The following is a 19240-nucleotide window of genomic DNA, read 5'->3' on the forward strand; positions in this document are numbered from 1 at the left end:
GTTGATGCATACCTCCAGTTCTCTTGCGGGTCTAAATTTGTTTTTCATTCCAGCCTTGGTTGGAGGCTATCTTCTCCATGAGAGCTGTTGCAGCTAGGAGTGTGAGTGACATAAAAGTTTCTCCAGCAGCAGCATCCATAATCTCATGGGTATTGTTAGTCAACTCATGGTAGAAAGTCTACATGAGTAGCCAATTCTCCATCCCATGATGAGGACATTCTGATATGTAGTCTTGAAAGCGTTCCCATGCCTTAGGGGTAGATTCATCATGTTGCTATTGAAAACTTGAGATTCTCCCACGCAAAGCATTGGTCTTGCCTATGAAAAAGAACTTTGCTAGAAAGGTAGTGGAGCAGTTAACCCATGTAGTATTTCTATCTTTGTTGGTGTAGAACCATTGCTTTGCCATTCCCAAGAGTGAGAATAGGAAGAGGTGAAGTAGTATGGCATCTTGGGTTACTCCTTTGATGGTGAAAGTGCTACAGATCTCCGGTAGTGCTGGAGATGAGCACTCGCATCTTCATGTGCCTTTCCACAAAACTAGCTTGCTTGCGCCATGTTGATGAGGGCTGGCTTGAGTTTGAATCCATTATCTCCGACATCGATCATCGGTCCAGTACGGATGTTGGCCGTAGTTGGAGCAAAAAACTCACGAAGAGTCTTGTTAGCCATGGCTTCAAATTTTGGTGTTAAGCTTCGTCTTATCTGGTTGTCTTCTGACTCTAAAGCTAAAACTTTCTTGAGTTTAGCCTTAGTTCTCTTAAGTAATGCTTCTAGATTATCAATGTAGTTTGTTGGAAGGTTAAAACCGGTCATACATTACCCTGCATAAGATGCACAAGTAGATAACACAAGGGTAAGCCTGTTTGAGTAGAGGTCAATGGTTATTTTGATCACATCAATAAGTATAAATTTATTAATACTTTGCCTAGCCATTTTCCCCGGCAATAATGCCAGAAATGCTTGTTGGTATTTATTAACTTATCACTTGTTTTAATAGTCACCTAATGTATGTCTACATCTCTTAACATTACTTTACTAGGTTGTCATCCCTAGTGATGATGCCAGAGATGCTTGTTGGTACTACCTAGTATTACCACTAAAGTAGTTCTTTATTATTTTATGTGACTAGGAAGAATATATAGATATATATGAATGAAAGTAATCTGCAAGCGCACAGATAATTATACCATTGTAGCACTTCACCCGAGAGTATTCTAGGTATCATTATTTATATTTTTTTACCACAGGGAAGGTCTGGCATGGACATGTATTGATAACTTATACTATTGATGGAGAAGTAAACCATAACCAATATTCTACTCACAACAGGGGTAAGTCAAGAGGTAAATGTATATATGAATAGTGCATAATAACTAATCATTGATCACTCAGAGCACTCCTTTCTTTGGCATTAGCATGGCTAAGTAGAATATTAGAGGAATAATTCCTAAGTCATTCTTAATTACAAGTCAACGCATATATTGAATAGTGCAATTATACTAAGTAATCATATCTAAAATCAACTTCATATCTACACATAAGGGATATTACTAAGGAAGATTAAGAATAGAGCTTGTCTTCCTTTGTAACTAGATCCTACTTGTAGACCTATATTTGGGGAATGGACTATAAAGGACTCAATGGGAGTGTCACATCCGCGATCTACCACATGGCCTAGAATATAGGGTGTATCCGTAGGTAAACAACGTATAAGCACCACACTTACACAATGTCGACCACTCACCCCTTGTACTTTGGAGCAAGCGCTATATGAACTTATGTATAAACATGTTGATAATCTAACTATACTAAGCATATAATCAAAGTAGACGATGAACATTATAACTAGGATTATGATAAATATAAAGATGAATGTCATAACAATTGTAGCAAACATATAAAAGTAATGAGAGATATAAAAGAGAGGGGTACAAAGATTATACCAAACCATGCTCTTGACAAGATCAAGAATCCAAGTAAAGCCTGGTTGCCTCCCTCTAGACCTAGCCTAACTAGCTATGCCCTAGAATATGGTGGAGCTCTGAGGATGATTAGGGTTTCTATCTTCTCAAATGACTTATGCCTCAGGGGGTGGCAAGGGCTGGTATATATAGGCCGAAGCGTCAATCCTGAGCCCTTGGATCAAACCGACTTGAATAAACGATGTAGATGCAATCTAGGAGGCGGTGGAGAACCGACATAACAATAGGGGGTTGACAGGTGGACCCTAGGAGTCAGCTAGCCTGCAGGCCCCACCTGGCAGCGCCTCACCCTCCGCTTTGGTGTGGAGTCCTCTTGAGTCTTCTGGAACCTTCTAGGGTTGGTTTCACTTTGAATAAGCGCGATTAAGTTTGACATCTAGGTCCGCCTTGATGGTTTTCTAGATAAACCCTACAAGATATACAAATTCACCAAAACTCATAGAATTTGTTAGTTTAAACCCCTAAACCTTCGTTGATGATTATATTTTTGCCCTTATGCATGTTATATTGACGGTTTATAATGGTTGTTAACTACTGTCAACAATCATCTTATGGCACTGTGCTCTAACTCAATTTGGCTTGGCCATGCTACTAAACTTCACTATATGGTCTTGTGTGTTTGTGTGACACTCGTGGATCATCCGGTGGGGCTGTAACTTAACCGTGTTATGTCACATTCAGAAATTAGTTTTTCATCAAATGCTTATTAAAAGATATTTTTTGTCGTAGTATCATGGTATATATATTTGGTGATATTTGGAGCTCATGTCATAATTTGTTAGTTCTTTTAATATATGAAAAAGATGTGAAAATAGAGACTGCAAAGAAACTATTAAAATGCCCATCTTTGAGTTCCACATCTGGTGCAGCTATATTGCACAATTGTCTCTAGACTCATTTTATTTAATGCTAAATTGAACTGTTCCAATGTTTATCACAAACAACCAAGTCCTACATTCTTAGATGGCCTATGAGAAAGACAACCATCGTACCATGGAGACAGTAGAGCAGGCATTACAAGATGAAAGTCTGCAGCCCATATGTCTTCCTCTGTCACTGTTGGAGGGCATAGCAGGAAATTTCTTTGAAGATGATGAGATTGGTAGAGGAGGATACACAGCAGTATACAAGGTGATAACTAATAAGCAAGGGCAGAGCCAGAAATACATTTTTTCCTTGTGACGGGGAGAGAAGATGGGTGGGTGAAGTATTTTTTTCAAAATAGTTAAATTTATTTTTCCTAGTGAAAAATAACTTAGGGGGATATTGCCCCCTGCCCCTTGTCTCCGCCACTGCTAATAAGCAAATGTAATCTTTAGCTGCCTCCACTCTAAAGTTACCTGATTGTCATAACTAATGTAGAAAACAATGACAAACACTATCATATTCAATCGAGGGATTTCAATTATGAGGTTAGGTGTATGTGTATGGATGAGGCCACACACAAAAATATATTGCGGTTTCTAGGATATGCCTACAATGCACAAAAGAATGATGCAAATAGTCAGTTACTGATTTGCTCCAAGTACCTCCCTAACAGGAGCCTCCACAAGTATATTAAGCTCAACCCTAACTTATTTGCTCTCTTCTTTTTCTAAATTAATTAACAACTTTATAATTTCCATAGACACAACTTTATATTTTACTATCCCTCCCCTCCTCAGTTGTCACTAGAGACACAACGTGTATGTGTGTCTGCAAGGGTAAAGCTACAATGTGCTTAGCGGGTGCAAATGCCCCCCCCCCCCAAATGAAAAAACAATTACTTTAACTAAAATTCTCCCATATATGCACCTCTCATGATACAAGCATATAAACCCAAGGCAAGCACATCTCTCTCTAATTTGTTCTAGACAACTAGGAGTGCCAAAAGTGTGCTTCTATACAACCATGGTAGTTGTTTTTTATACTACTGCAACACCATTTCAATTATCATAGTTGTTACTGAACAGGATCACACGAACTACCATGATTTAAATTTCAATCTTTTCTTCAAGAAGAGCACATCTTTTGTTTTCATGAGGAAGAGCACATCTTTTGGTCAGTGTTTTCTATGCATTCACGTAGTATATTGAAGTGATATGTCCTTGTTATTATAAATCTCTATCATCTGGCTATGTTCCAAATTGGAAGTCACTCATTTTATGTTGAAATTATGTCTTGTTTATTCTAAGTGGAAGTCTATGTTAAATTGTTGTTTAATTCAATTTGTGGTTTAAATAGCTGGTCAAAACAAATGTGCTTGCTAAGATGTTTCATCTCACCCTTGAATTACTCAATCCAGGTACTTAAAGCTTTTCTTGAAGGGATGGGATTAGTTGCACTTCATCACTACTTTGCCCATGCTTTAGCGATATAATAATACTTTTGGCTTGTTGTAATAAACTTAGTTTATCAGTCACGATGACGCTTTGTGGTTTAATAATATTAACTGAGGTGGAACCTTTCTTAATCATGGTTTTATTGTTCTTGTTGCTTCTGCGTTCTACTGTATTTATCATGTTTGCTACTGAGTCTTGTACTCCAGCTTGAGGGAAGGGCCATTTAGTGCCATCCTTAGCTTTTTGTGGCGTCTGGGGATGTTACAACCACTAAGCGTAGGGGTCATACTCGGTGACTTCGTTTGGTTGGGAAGAACCATATTGTACCCCGCCAAAGATCAATTCACTGCTGGTCCATTACGGTTTGCGTGTTACGAGCCAAATTCGGAGCAAAAGTGATCATTGGCACAGTTGTTCTAACCCCACCTAAATTGGCCTTAACAGTTTTAGTTGCCAAAGTGGCCCATTTGGCTTTGTTAGCCGCTGCATACATGCTTTAATTCTCATAAAAATTGTAAGGCATGCCATATTGAGGTTGTTTAGAAGCTGATTCGCTAGTAGATGCATCAACACAATCGACTTTCTTACCATCTAATCTATCAAAACATGACATGATCATATTAACAATAGTCATAAGATCATTATCCGTTACTATCCTATGATCTTGCAACATCTTAGCATAATTAGCATGAGTAGGGAAAGGATCTTCATCCTCTTCATTATCTTTTACCTGGTGTAGTGGGCTTGCCAAAGATGGGCTCACAATATTGAGTGATGTTACCTCTAGTGCAGTGGGCTCGCTTCTAAATTGGTAGTGAGCTTGGCTTGAATCTTTTGGCAAAGATCATTGAAAAGTTCCTCGATCAACATCGATGAGGTGATGTTGCCCGGATATGTAGGTTCACTGTGATCAATCGCCTTCTTGTCGTCATCTAACATGTTGCTAGTAGATTGGTTTCTTTTCTAGCTTCTTCCCAAGTAGAGTCATCAAAAAGCACATTGATGTTGAATTGGTCACACACCAGCAAGGGCTAACATGACCGAGGTTGCACACCTGATAGAAATGGCAAGATAGACCCGCAAACCGATCAAGCCGATTTGTTGCCCATTCTTTGCTTGATAGAGCCTTGAACACTTTTTAGGAAGACCTGTTGGGAAGGGGCACAATGAGGTTGTTCTAGGTTTAGCAAGGCCACGTAGAACATCGCCAAATCTAGTCGAGAGACGTGATGAACAACATAGGCAAGAAAAGTTAGGGCAAAAGGAGTAATAAATGTGCTTTTTGACGATTAGAAGTTGGATTTCTCAATCTATCACGATCCTCTCATATATATAGAGGGGGTGATCTTATCCTAATAGAAAATATTTCCAGATCACAGTCTACATGTTTGATGGTTCCCAAGATAAAAAAAACAAGCCAGGACCAAGTTGGACACAACCCAGTCTCGAAAGAGCAATATCGGCTAAGCTGATTCTAAAAACCAGCTTAGCCATACTCCTCGGGGCAGAACAAACTTGCCACATAGAGCACACACTACCCCAGATCAGGACATCACTATCGGTTCAAAATCCCCCTTCACTGCTAGATTTTGAACCGACAGTGGCATACTAGCAGTGATGTGGGGTTCACATCACTACCGGTACTCAAAACCGTCAGTGATGTGCTGGCAAGACTGTCGGTTCCTAGCACCACCCAGCATTGTTAGTTGATCCAACACTGCCGGCTTGTGGCACGAGCCGATAGTGATGCTCAAGCCAACAATGCCGGCTTATGGCTCGAGCCAATAGTAATGCTCAAGCCAACACTACTGGCTTGTGGATCGAGGCGACAATGATGCTCAAGCCAATACTGTTGGCTTGTGGCTCAAGCTGACAGTGATGATCAAGCCAACACCATTGGCTTGAGCTTTGAACCGACAGTATTGCTCAAGACGTCATTGCTGGCTTGACATGCAAATCGACAATGATAGGTTTAGCAACACTGCCCACTCGTAGCTCAAACCGACAATGTTGTTGAAGCCATCACCGCCGGCTTGGTACTAGCCGGTAGTGTCTCTTTTTTGCATTTTATTGTTTTATATAATTTTTTTGAATCAAGTTTCACTTTATATTCGCTACATAGACGACAAGTCCATCAACATTAAACATTACAAATATTACGGTTATAGTTCAAATATGCTTATGAAGCTCTCGATCCCTTGAAATAAAAAAGAAATTACAATAGTTTAGCGAGCCGCTCTGGCCCATAGTGCGCCTTGTACTTCATGGACTGTGCAATGGAGAATGTTTCTTTTGTCCAAGCACTCCGATACGATGAAGGCTGTTAGCTCCGATTATAGTGCTATGACTTCTATTTCTAACAACCTATTATGTTTAAATTTCTTACGCTGTCATTCAAAAAAACTGGTTTCGAAAAGCAAAAATGTAAGAGAAATAAGTAGATTGTTTTGTTGAATGAATAGATATAAATGAAATGGGGATTATACACACCAAATGATCTGCCACCTCCAATTTTATGCCAGGGTAGCGAAGCATTGCCCACATTACGTAGAACCTACATTCATTGTTTCTTGCCGGCTGGTCTAGGGTCTCCAATTGCATTGGTGCAACCTGGAATGGGACCTTCATCCCACCGACCATTCTTGCCTAGACACTGTGCCACATTATAAAGTGTGAAAAAGAGGCAACATTAGAATGTGCTATGTGCAATTAGAAAATAATATGTTATTAGGTTCGCTTATGTATTAAGCACTTCGACTAGGGAATCGAGCAAAGAAAGTGGCTTTTTCTTCGAGTCCCACACATTGATATGATTTCTTTTAATATCGACAACAATGAAGATGAAATGGTTGCTGCAATCACAAAACCCTAGTTAACGAATAATCATAACTACAAAAAATCAATCATAAAAATAAGAGCAGAGAACACATACTCGCAATTGTAGGCTAGAAGTATTTCAGTTTTATTACTCAGCTTGAAATTTTTGAAAATGGCAGTCAGTGTCTTCGTTAGTTGTTCCACTTTGTTTCCATGGATGCCTCCGTGTGTTCTCTCGTTGACTAGCTCAGGGTCCAGGAAAGACATATGAGCGTACTTTGTTTTGAAGCAATGTTTTGCTACATACTTGCATAATTCATGGGGAATGTGCACTCGTTAATTATTTATGTATCAAGAGAGTAGTTAATTATAATATCGTGCGAGTAGGGTACTTACATAGTCCATAGCATCAACATTTGTGTATCGAGATCGCGTCTCTAGAATAGCTGAAACAAGTGATCCCAATAGACAAAGTGCTTCTCTTCATTAGGATAATGGAAAACATGTGGTGGGCGGATAATATATTCGAAACCCGCCTGCCCCATCTCAAGTGCTTGGGCCATGTAAGAATCATGCAAGTCATGCATATATGTTGTCAAATTTTTATACTCTTTGTCCACCAAGAAATCACCTCTTTGAAACAACATTGCCGGTCTTGTCGTCTCATATAGTGAATCATAATAGATGTTTGCGGCATCATCCCTGGTTAATCCGGGGTTGTCTTCGACAATCTTGTTTATCTTCCTTTGATCTTCATGGTGTATTTCTTCGACTCTTAATTGATTGAGCTTACTCTCTATTTGCCTATTGAATTCGGACTACACCTCCACTTAGGTAGTGAGGCAAATAGATTTCAGAATCTAACTTTGTCTTCCTTGGAGGCTACTTCTGGCTTTTGTTGGTTCGTCAAGTTTGTAACGCTGCCACTCATCGTCCTTTTCTTTTTTTGGACCACTTTGGGAGCATTAGCGATTGAATCCGAGGACCTTTTCTACGACTGCGAGGATGCCTTAGGTCTTGTTTTGGGCTGTTGTGGAGGAGGAGGATGAGAATTATGTTTTCTCGGGGCTGATGAAGGGGGAGGAGGAGTATTCTCTTTTGTTGGGGCTGATGAAGATGGAGGATGAGGAGGAAGAGAAGGAGACTTCTATCTTCTCAGGGGTGATGGCAAGGAAGCAGGGAAGGTAGAGTGACCTCCTCTATTAGGAGATGGTGAGTGGTCATCTCTGGGTGGTGAAGATTCACCATCGTCCTCATCATCATCCGAAGACAACTGGTGATCAAGCTTAATGAAGCGCTTGCACCAGGCCACATGAGAGCCCTTATTCCAAACAAGGCATTGCCTGTCTTCCTGTGCGGGGTAATCAATGTGCATCTTGTTATACTTCTTATCAAGTATAGTATCAATAGTGACATGGGCATACATCATTGGAATTGGGTGGCCATTAATGGTCCCATCTCCCGCAGGCCAGGCCTGACCGACCGCCACCTTATTAGTTGCCCATTGCTGACGGATGTACAACCTGACATCTTTGAGCGGGGTCGATCCACAAGTGTTGTGACCCCTAAACTGTGGGCTAAAGCTAGTCGGAATAGGTTCTTGTGGTACTACTCCTGATCCCATGGATGCCATAAGTACATTGACTTTTTCTTGAACCCTGTCACTAATCCATTTTTCGAATTTGTCTTCCATGTCTTTCAGAACCCTCATATACTCTACCTCTTGTGCTGCTCTACCCCTCAAGCAGCTCTAATAAGTAGAAGATTCTTCCTCGAATGCTATTTTCCAAGGAACAAGACTGGCTCCTCTAGTGCGACTAGGGTGCTCCTTGTTTTCAAGTGTTTGGGTGAGCACATCATTCTTCCTATTAGTAGTGTGGGTGCCTTTCCTCACCTCATCATTTACCTCAGAGATCATCTGAATGGGGCTGCTCATGGCTGGATTTGTTGAGCTAAAGCTCCTGTCCAGGCCATGGTGTACCCCCTTGCCATATAGAAATATATCGACCTGGGCTCCCAATTGGCAGTCTCAGGCTCAACGCCAAGGCATTCCACCTCTTTAAGTTCACTTTCAAATTCATCCATCTTACTGGCGTAGCCACGAGAGCCGAGTTTATGAGGATTCATCGCTTTAAGCGAGTTCTCCTTATTCTTCTTGCTCAGTTCCAAGTACTCCTCGGATTGCCTGTATTGCTTAAATTCCTGCCATAAGTCCTTCTGCTTGGCATACTCTCCACCATCCTAATTTGTCTATTTATCCTTGACGATAAATTTCTTGTACAATGTCCCCTTGAAAGTCTTGAAGCATGTCCCCATGATTTCTTTTGTTTTTTCTTGACTGGCTCCTTGTCATAGTCCTGTGGGAAAGTAAAATACTATGGGATCTATTTCTCCCATATGTCATCCTTCTCACTTTCAGGAACCCTCCATAGGTCATTATCTTTCCCAATCCACTTTCTGTACTTAATCGGGATGTAGTCCCTTACAAGTGCCCCGATGACAGTCTTGTAATTGGCCATAGCTTTTTAGGTGCGAGCGGCTCCCCGATTTGGTCAAACTCAGTGATGTGCAAGTGTGCATTCCTACCAGTAGGAAGCTATGACACACCTCACTTGGTTATGGCCTTGCTGCTAATTGAACCATCTGGCTGCTTGGTCAGCTAAACCTCCTACTAGAGACACCAAGTAAGCTAATAGACTCTTGATTAATTAGCGTGTGTGGCTACCTAGTCACATGATACCTAAGTTACCTGGTCATCTTGGTCATCTTGATCCAACTAGAGAAGAGTGGTAGGGGTCCATGGTACCTTGTTCTCACCGTCCTGATTGTTACCGCCACCATTTATCGGATCATGCGGCTCTCTCATCCCACCGATATCAGCCGCTTCTTATTGCCTATCGGTTCTTGGGTGACGGGTTAATAGGCGACGATGAGTCATGGCTATGACATGATCATGGTCAGTTTGGGCTATGTACAACTACTAGTAGCATTTGTGCATATATATATTACCCAACTAATAAGATTTAATGTAAAGTCTATTAATAAGTCCACATACAGTTCACGTAGAACAAATGCATTGTTTGATTGGCTCCATACAACAAAGTCCACCTACTATTCTATGAAACAAAGCCTATATTAACTTCCAAATAAGAAAAGCAATGACCATAGCCATAAATAAAAGCATGGCATCTTTCCAAGACCAAGGAACAATTCTCCTAATCTTCATATCTCCGGCGGGTGGCTCCTCTTTAATCTCTAGTACTGGCGGATGGCCATGGTTTGCACTCATTGGACCATAGTAGGTCCTCAAAGCTTCAGGTTTTGTGTTGTATTTTTTGTAACAATTACCTGGGTATTGATTGACTTGAGCATAGCAACCTTCCCAGGTAAGGTAGATCCCAGGCACCTGACCAACATGCACTACATACCATGCCATGGTTGCCTATACATTTAACAAAATTAGGTTGATAGTGCTATGTCATTCAAACATGTTGCAGACTAAGTTTAGTGTATCGAGCAAAGTTGTAGACTATATTCAAATATTCAAATTTCAATTTGCAACACATTTAGCTAGGCTTCATCCCATGCATATTGGACATGAAAGTATTATGGTAATTGCCAGTACATAAAAGACATAGGAAACCAAATATGAAGAGGACAAGTTCGACAATCTTCCAGTGAATCAGCTAGTAAGTGACCTATGTTAAATATTTTTCTCTAGGCTACTTTGTTTATTCCTGTTCTAATACCTTTGCATTGAAAAGATCCATGTATAGGTGCTGCCATGCTATGTTAATTTTTTATTTATTAGGAACTTTAATTAACTTGTTCATTTGCTAGGAATTTCTAGAAGATTCTACAACCTAGCAAATTAGCAATTCATGAATACACATAGTAGAGCCCGTCCAAATGCCAGATAGTAACAGTACACAGAGCACAGTGAAGCAGGTTAGCGTCATTTACCTCGTGGAGAAGAGCCCGTCCAAAGTGATGGTGACCTTGCTCTTCTCGCGTCGAGGAAGACGAGGGCGCAGGCGGTGGCGATGCTCTGGTGGTGTCGAGGAAGACAAGACCGCTGGCGTGCCAGGGACAGCATCGGGTGTTGAAGAAGAGGATGGCACGATGGCTACGGACGACGACGTAGGTGGTGATGGAGCTTCATCAGCGTGGAGGAAGACGACGGCGTGGGCGTGGCTGGGACGGCAGTGACAGTTAGCGGCAAACCATCGAACACCTAAGGGGCGTAGTGAGGGAGGCGCTCACCGTGTAGCGTGGTGGCGCCGCTGTTCGTGTGCTCCTTCAAATCCAAGCTGTGGGAGGGGGCGTGGGGGACCAGGGTGGGGGACGTCAACATGGTGGACCGTGGGGTGGGGGACACCAGCGTGGACGACCACGGGGTGGGGTATGCCAGGTTGGAGGACCACGGGGTGGGGGACGCTAGGGCGGAGGACAACATCATGGGTCTTCCTCGCTGGCGTGGGCCGCATGGGGATGCGCGGATGTTGGCGTTGAAGAAGAGGAGGGTGCTCGGGCTGTGGACGGCGACGCGCGGGGTGGCGGTGCTCCATTGGCTTGGAGGAAATGGATGGCGCGGACTTCAAATGACTTAGAAAAATTTCAGCCCACGCCACTGGCTTATATACTCATGGCACATCACTGTTGGTTCTAGAGACAAACTGACAGTGATGATATAGCATCACTGCCGGTGCCAAATCCAACCCGGCAGTGATGTGCACTACCATAGCCAGTTGGAGCAAAATGTTAAAAAGATAAAAATAACATAAGCTAACGAATTCCCTATCCTAGCGTAGTGGTTAGGGCCATGCACTCATGACCCCGCGACCCGCATTCGAATCCTAGACAGGCCAAACTTTTCGTTTTTTCTTTTAATTTTGAATCACCTAAATGCACTATGTATAAATAAATAAAAATAAAAAACTACTCCTAATGTAATTACATAACTAGCGCAGCGGTCAAGGTTGTACTCTCTAGAGCCCGAGACCTGGGTTCGAACCCCAGGCGGGGCAATTTTGTTTTTTTGAATATAAACTAACTACACTATAACTAAATAAAAAAAAATAAAAAACTAAGCCTAACACAATTACTATCCTAGTGCAACGGTTAAGTCACTACACTCTGGAGCCCGAGACCCTATTTCATAACCCATGCAGGGCATAATTTTTTAATTTTTTTTTAAAAATATATCTATCACTGTCAGTTTTCAAAATAAAACCAACAGTGGTAGTTGTCATTACTGTTAGTTTGTACCCATCACTGCTAGTTTTTTTAAACCAACAGTGTTGATTATATATATATATATATATATATTTCTTTTTTAAACTGAATAAATTCACGCATTTATATTCCTATTGCATCTATGTTCAAATGGCTTGAAATTTCTTTTGCAAGCATGTACATCCAAATTGTGGCCCACACAAGATCTTAGTTTTTTCTGATTATTTTCTTTATTATTATATTTTTCTTTGTGCAAGACAGGACAAAAGAGGCCCAATTACATGTTGGACACACTAGAATTTTGCATCAAACTCGACCAAAAATTGGTCCCTAGGGCACATGATACCCTGTGGAAAATTTTGGCACCATTACGGATCGTTTCGGGGGTAGGCTCAGTTCAACCTCTAATTGATCGGTGATGTCACGCGAAAATTTAATTAAACAGTAGAAAGTACCAAACCATCTCAGAAAAATCCCAAACTTGGTTGTTCCTTCACCCGTGGCACGTGCAAGCCTGAAAAAAGTTTGAGACTAATACGACACCAAAATGCATATGAATCACATAAACCTAGGGAACCTAGGTACCTAGGGAACCTAGGTGTTTAGTCATTGTAACCTGAGACGACTCTCTATAGGTTTGTGAAGCAGGTATGTATCGCCTATGTCCAAATGGCTTGAATTTTTTTTGCAAGCATGTACACCCAAATTATGGCCCCACACAAGATCTTTGGTCTTTTTGATCATTTTGTTTATTATTATATTTTTCTTTGTGCTAAATGGGGCAAAAGAGGTCCAATTACATGTTGGACACACTAGAATTTTGCATCCATCTTGACAAAAAATTAGTCCCTTGGGCACATGATACCCTATGAAAAAGTTTGGCACCATTCCAGATCGTTTCAGGGGTAGGCTCAGTTCAATCTCTAATTAATCGGTGACGTTGCATGGAAATTCAATTGAACAGCAGAAAGTACCAAACCATCTCAGAAAAATCCAAAACTTGGCCATTCCTTCACCCGTGGCACGTGAAAGCCTAAGAAAAAGTTTGAGACCAATACGACACCGGAATGCATATAAACCACAGAAACCTTGAGAACCAAGGTGTTTAGTCATCGTAACATGAGACGACTTCTATATGTTTGTGAAGTAGGTATGTACCGCCTATGTCCAAATGTCTTGAATTTTTTTGCAAGCATGTACACCTAAATTATGGCCCCACACAAGATCTTAGATTTTTTTGATCATTTTCTTTATTATTATATTTTTCCTTGTGCTAAACGGGACAAAAGAGGCCCAATTATATGTTAGGCACAATAGAATTTTGCATCCACCTCGACCAAAAATTGGTCCCTAGGGCACATAAGATCTCATGGAAAAGTTTGGCACTATTCTGGATCGTTTTGGGGTAGGCTCAGTTCAACCTCTAATTAATCGGTGACGTTGCGCGGAAATTCAATTAAACCAGAGAAAGTACCAAACCATCTTAGAAAAATTCCAAACTTGGTGTTTCATTCACTCGTGGCATGTGCAAGCCTGAGAAAAAGTTTGAGACCACTACGATAGAGGAATTTATAGTTCTTGTTTGACAACACATGACAAATACAAGCCGAATTAAACTTAAACCCTACAAATTAAACATAAACAAACACTAATGAGGGGGTGGATGCGCAGCACCATACATTTGCATCCAAGCTTGGTATTTGATGTCACCAATTCTGTAACCACAACTATCGATGAAGGCCAATGCATGTACAATTGCACTCTCTCGTGCCTCAAAAGACCGGTGATATGTCGTCCATATATGTAACCTACTGAATGACCATTGGCCCTGTTAGTAAATCTTATGTAGAAGTGTGCTGGCCGAGGTTCCTAGTATAGTACTTCTAGTCATACCCGAGTCTCTCCGTAGCTCGGTCTAGAATGTCTGACAAGGCCAATGCAGCATAGGTACGGTCATGGAGCACCACCTACAACAATTACAATAACAATAATAAATAACCATGACTTAGGTATCAGTGACGTCAACTTTACCACATCCATTTGGTTGTAGCTCGCCCAGCATTCACTTACTTGTAGAACAGGGACATCACCAACACGCAAAGCTTCTATCTTGAAGTGCGAGAAATCAGGCACCTAATAGCAAATGTGTTGAAGTGCCACCAAACAGTTGCGCACAACAAAGAACTGGGCGCTTCTCCTGCTAGGCATTCGTGATCCCATCCGCCGGATAAATTTTTGATGCCCTAATAGTAGCCTCAAAGGGATGTAGAAACTTAGTTCACACGTCAAGTTTGACCATCATCAGCAGACGTCGTGTTCTCAACGATGTCCGACACCATGAGCAAGCTAAGTGCTGCTTGCAGCCACTCTATCGGGGCTATCGTCTGCGACATATGCAATAATGATATTATTTGAATGAGTCCATACATATTATGAAACAACACTTATTATGGAATTTAAACTACAATTATTAATTAATTAGCATCCAAAAATAAGATGTTGGAAAATATTTATAGTTGTAATAGGGTGGTTTGAAATGGCCATATCTGGATCAAATGGATCATCGCCAGGGTGAAAAATCTGGTTCTTGTGGTGGGGGAGGTCCGTTCATCCCACCTAATAAAATTCAAGAAATATGACTATAAATATATATTTCATTATATAAAATGTGCCAAGTAAATGTAGCAATCTAAATAAATATAGATTGATGCATATATATACATAGCTAGAATATGGAAGAGGAGAATATATATATTGCATTGTACCTAATAAAATTCAAGAAATATGAATAGAAATATATATTGCATTATATAAAATATGCCAAGTAAAATGTTGCAAACTAAATAAATATAGATCGGCGATGCATATATACATAGCTACAATGTGAGAGAGGAGAACATTACCTGCAATAAAATATCCAAGAGCCATGACCAAATCACGTAGAGTGAAAAGAGTGAGAAGTGAGAGTACGTGAAACTGAGAAATGATAGTGAAGTGAGGGTGCATGCATGTGTATGTTCCTGATAGTTCCTTTTTATAGGGGATAGACACATCACTGTCGATTTTAAACCAAAACTGACACTGATGGTGTACATCACTGCTGGTTTTGTAATGAAACCGACAATGATGTGACACTATCACTGTCGGTTTTGTATGAAAACTGACAGTGATGTGGCTGACACCACGTACTTCCATGCATGCATGCATGCAGCAATAAAGGTCATTACTTATGAAAAATAGTAATCCTGTGATCTTTATTTAATGCTCAAATAATGTCCAAAAATTTCGTATCAATTGCATAATTTCATATATGGGTACAAAAACAACACCGTTGTCCACCCAAAAAATGATAGATAATTAATTATTAAGGCACCATATATATGTAAAATATCCATACATTGAAGAGAAAAACATCGATATAACATAAACCTTGAAATAAAATTACATATACGATAACAAAGACATGACACTAAAATTAAATATACGATAACAAAAACCTATTTCCATCTAGGTTAATGTTACAATCGAAGTGTACTAACATATTATAAGATAACTATCTCAGAAGCATTGTTCTAGAACCCAACTAGGGTCAAATAGCCGTTAGAGAATGCCAGAGATCGCTGATGAGCTACACCTTCGGGAGACGAACGGAGAGGTTGCCGGGCACTATTGAACCCATGTCTCTCTAGATAGACAATCCAGAGCACACGGGATGGTTGTCGAGCACCGATGAATCCATGCTTCTCTAGTCAGACAGTCTAGAGCACACCAAATAGGATGACTCTGTCAACATCGCGACGTCCCCAAGCTTCAGCGTTGCTCTATCTTCAGAAACATTCTTCGAGTACCTTTTGTCTACACCATCCTTTCGGATGACTACGCTTATTGAAATTTGTATGTGAAGGACTTTCTCCCACAGAAAGGCCATAGATGTGTATACTAGCTAAGAGAGAACGAAGTAAAAAATAAGCAGCAAGAGGGTGGCAAGACTTGGCTGTTGAGAGGCTCCCGATCGAGAGCCATTTTATAGGGGCTAACAGTCATGGTAGGTTTTTTTTATTTTTTTTGAAGTAAAACTGTCAGGTAGGTGGGAGCAGTGCTCCTGCTATGGTGGTTAGCGTGAGCACTGTAGGCCCGTGAGGAGCATCTAGACATCACTATCGGTTTTGGTTTAAAAACCGATAGTGAAGTGGCCTTCTGTGTCGGTTCTAGGAACCGATAGTGATAGCTTGTACCACTGCTGGTTTTTAAACCAAAACCAACAGTGACGGTCCCTATCATGCTGACATCCAACAGCTGGTTGCCTATCGTCATAGCCTTTTTATAAAAAATATAAAAAAATCATGCGCCTAGGATTTGAACCCAGGTCCAGTGGTTCTTAGTTTGGAGCCTTAACCAATGTGCTAGAATAGGGATTACATTAGAATTAGTTGTACGCTTTCTTTTATCCCGTCGTAACGCACTAATAAATAATTAAGGAAAAATAAAAAAAGTTTGTCCCATCTGGGATTCGAGTGTGGGTCACGGGGTCGAGAGTACGCTGCTTTAATTGCCGAGCTAAGGTAAGGAGTTTAGTTAGATTGGTTTTATTTTTTCTTTTATCCCATCGTAATGCACTACTAAATAATAAATGAAAAATCAAAAAAGTTTGGCTCGCCTAGGATTCGAACGCGGGTCTCGGAGAACATAGTGCGCGGCCTTAACTGTTGAGCTAGGATAGGGAGTTCGGTTAGTTTACTTTTCTTTTTTTATTTATTAATAGGTATAATGCAGTTAGTTTTTATTATAAAATAAGACAAAAATTTGTGTCTTGATTATTTAATTCTATGATAATTAATTAATGGTATATAATTATCAAATAATAGCGTTTGTGACCATCATCTCAATATTTGATTACATAGTCAATAATTTAATTATAGAGATGCTCACAAAGTATAAATTACATATTCAGTGCAAATTACTGATACAACGTCTGAATAATGATTACATAGTTAATAATAATCTAACTATCTTCATCGGGTCCAACAATGAGGGCCTCATCGTGATCACGCCGGACATAAGCAGGTTCGTCACCCTCTTCAAGGATAGGTAGGGGTACGTTCGCCCCGAATGCAGGCATTTTCTGATAGCCCCTGTAGTCTTCTTTGTCCGTCACTCCATCAATACCGATAATCTTCCTTTTTCCTTTTTAGGACTACTTTTAGCTTTCCTTTTGTTTTGTTATTCCCTGCATAGAAGATTTGCATAACATCTTTTGTAAGGACGAAGGAGTCTTGGGAAGATCAACGGTAGTGAACCCTTCTCTACCGATGGAGATTTCCTCGAGCCGAACCCACTGATAGCGAAAAAGAGCCGCCTTCAACCGACCGTAGTCTAGTTCCCATATCTCCTCTATGAAACCATAGTATGTCACCTACACGTTGCCATTTTTTGTCGTGAGCATCGAAATGAACACCACTGTTTTGGTATGTGCTCTTTCCATCTTGCTTTTTTGTGTAAAATGTAAATCCATTGATCTCATACCCTTGGTACTTAAGTAATGTACTCCAAGGTCCCTTGGCTAAGATATCTAGCTGATTACCTGGTACTTAAGTAATGTACTCAAAGGTCCCTTGGCTAAGATATCTGGCTGATTACCCAACGTTGTTCTAATCAAGCGGCATCGCAACCAGCTGATAAATTCCTCCTTATGTTTTTTATCAAGCCAAGCCTACGATCTGCTCGGATGCAAAGTTTGCAGCGATTGCCTATGCTCGTCAATGTATGGCATCACATCCTCTCCTTGCTAGAAAACAACAAACTGTGCCTATCTGAAAGAAACATGGTCATCTATTCTAATAGATTTCTCCCCGATCATTCCTTTACCACCTAGTCTTTTTTCGTGACGAGATTCTAGAACTTCGACCCTATTGATGTCCACATAATATGTGCAGGACTCAATGGCCTCCTTCATTGACCATCCTTCAACCATGCCCCCTTCTAGCCTGAATCTATTTCTAATATACCTCCTAAAAACTTTCATCAACCTTTCAAAGGGAACATCTGATGCAGGTACATTGGGCCAAGGGCTCTAATTTGGTCAACAAGATGAATGAGTAGATGTACTGAGATATCAAAGTAAGTCAGTGGGAAATGCATCTCAAGCCTAACGAGAGTTTCGACTATGTCCCGCTGCAGCTGGCCCAGCGTGGACACATTAATGGCCTTTTTTGAGATCACGTTGAAGAATGAGCACAACTTTATGATTAGGGCGCTGACCTTTGGGGGGAGGATACCACGCAGGGCAACAGGGAGCAGATGAGTCATAATGACATGACAGTCATGGGCCTTCATATAGCCATAGTTGAATTTGAGTTCTCTCATGTTCACTAGCCTCTTCAGGTTCGTACAGTAGCCCTTCGGGACTTTGAGTTCATTAAAGAAAGAAATAAGCGCACGTTTTTCTTCCTTTCTTCAAGGTCCACGACGCAATCGGAAGTTCGAACTGGCCATCCTCTAGTGCCATGGGATGCAGCTCCTTCCTGATTCCCAAGTGTTGCATGTCTAGGTGTGTAGCTAGTGAATCCTTCAATGTCCCCCCGATGTCCATCATGGTGTTAAGCGTGTTACCTCACATGTTTTTAGTAATATGTATGGGATCAAGATAGTGGCGTACACTCAGCACTGGCCAGTAAGGTAGTTTCCAGTAAACCAATTTTTTCTTCTAGATGCTCCCATCAGGCGCTGCTACTGCATTGTCCCCCTTTCCAAGGACAACCTCTAGTTTATTGATTTCTCGAAGTATCGTAGGCCCGTCTTGATATTTTGGAGGCAAGCGTTTCTCAATAGTCCCATCAAAATCTTTTCTATTCCTATGGTAAGGGTGATCCTTAGATAGAAACC

General features: G+C 40.8%; 1 non-coding gene across 1 annotated transcript; it reads left to right on the forward strand.

The window, feature by feature from the left end:
- The first annotated feature begins 200 nt into the window (after positions 1-200).
- LOC136530050 (small nucleolar RNA R71) lies at positions 201-309 on the forward strand. The gene has a single exon (XR_010777558.1). It is a non-coding gene; the product is annotated as a small nucleolar RNA R71 (small nucleolar RNA).
- Positions 310-19240: the final 18931 nt, after the last annotated feature.

Source organism: Miscanthus floridulus, chromosome 19 (genome assembly GCF_019320115.1).
Source record: "Miscanthus floridulus cultivar M001 chromosome 19, ASM1932011v1, whole genome shotgun sequence".
In the NCBI taxonomy this organism is placed as follows: Eukaryota; Viridiplantae; Streptophyta; class Magnoliopsida; order Poales; family Poaceae; genus Miscanthus; species Miscanthus floridulus.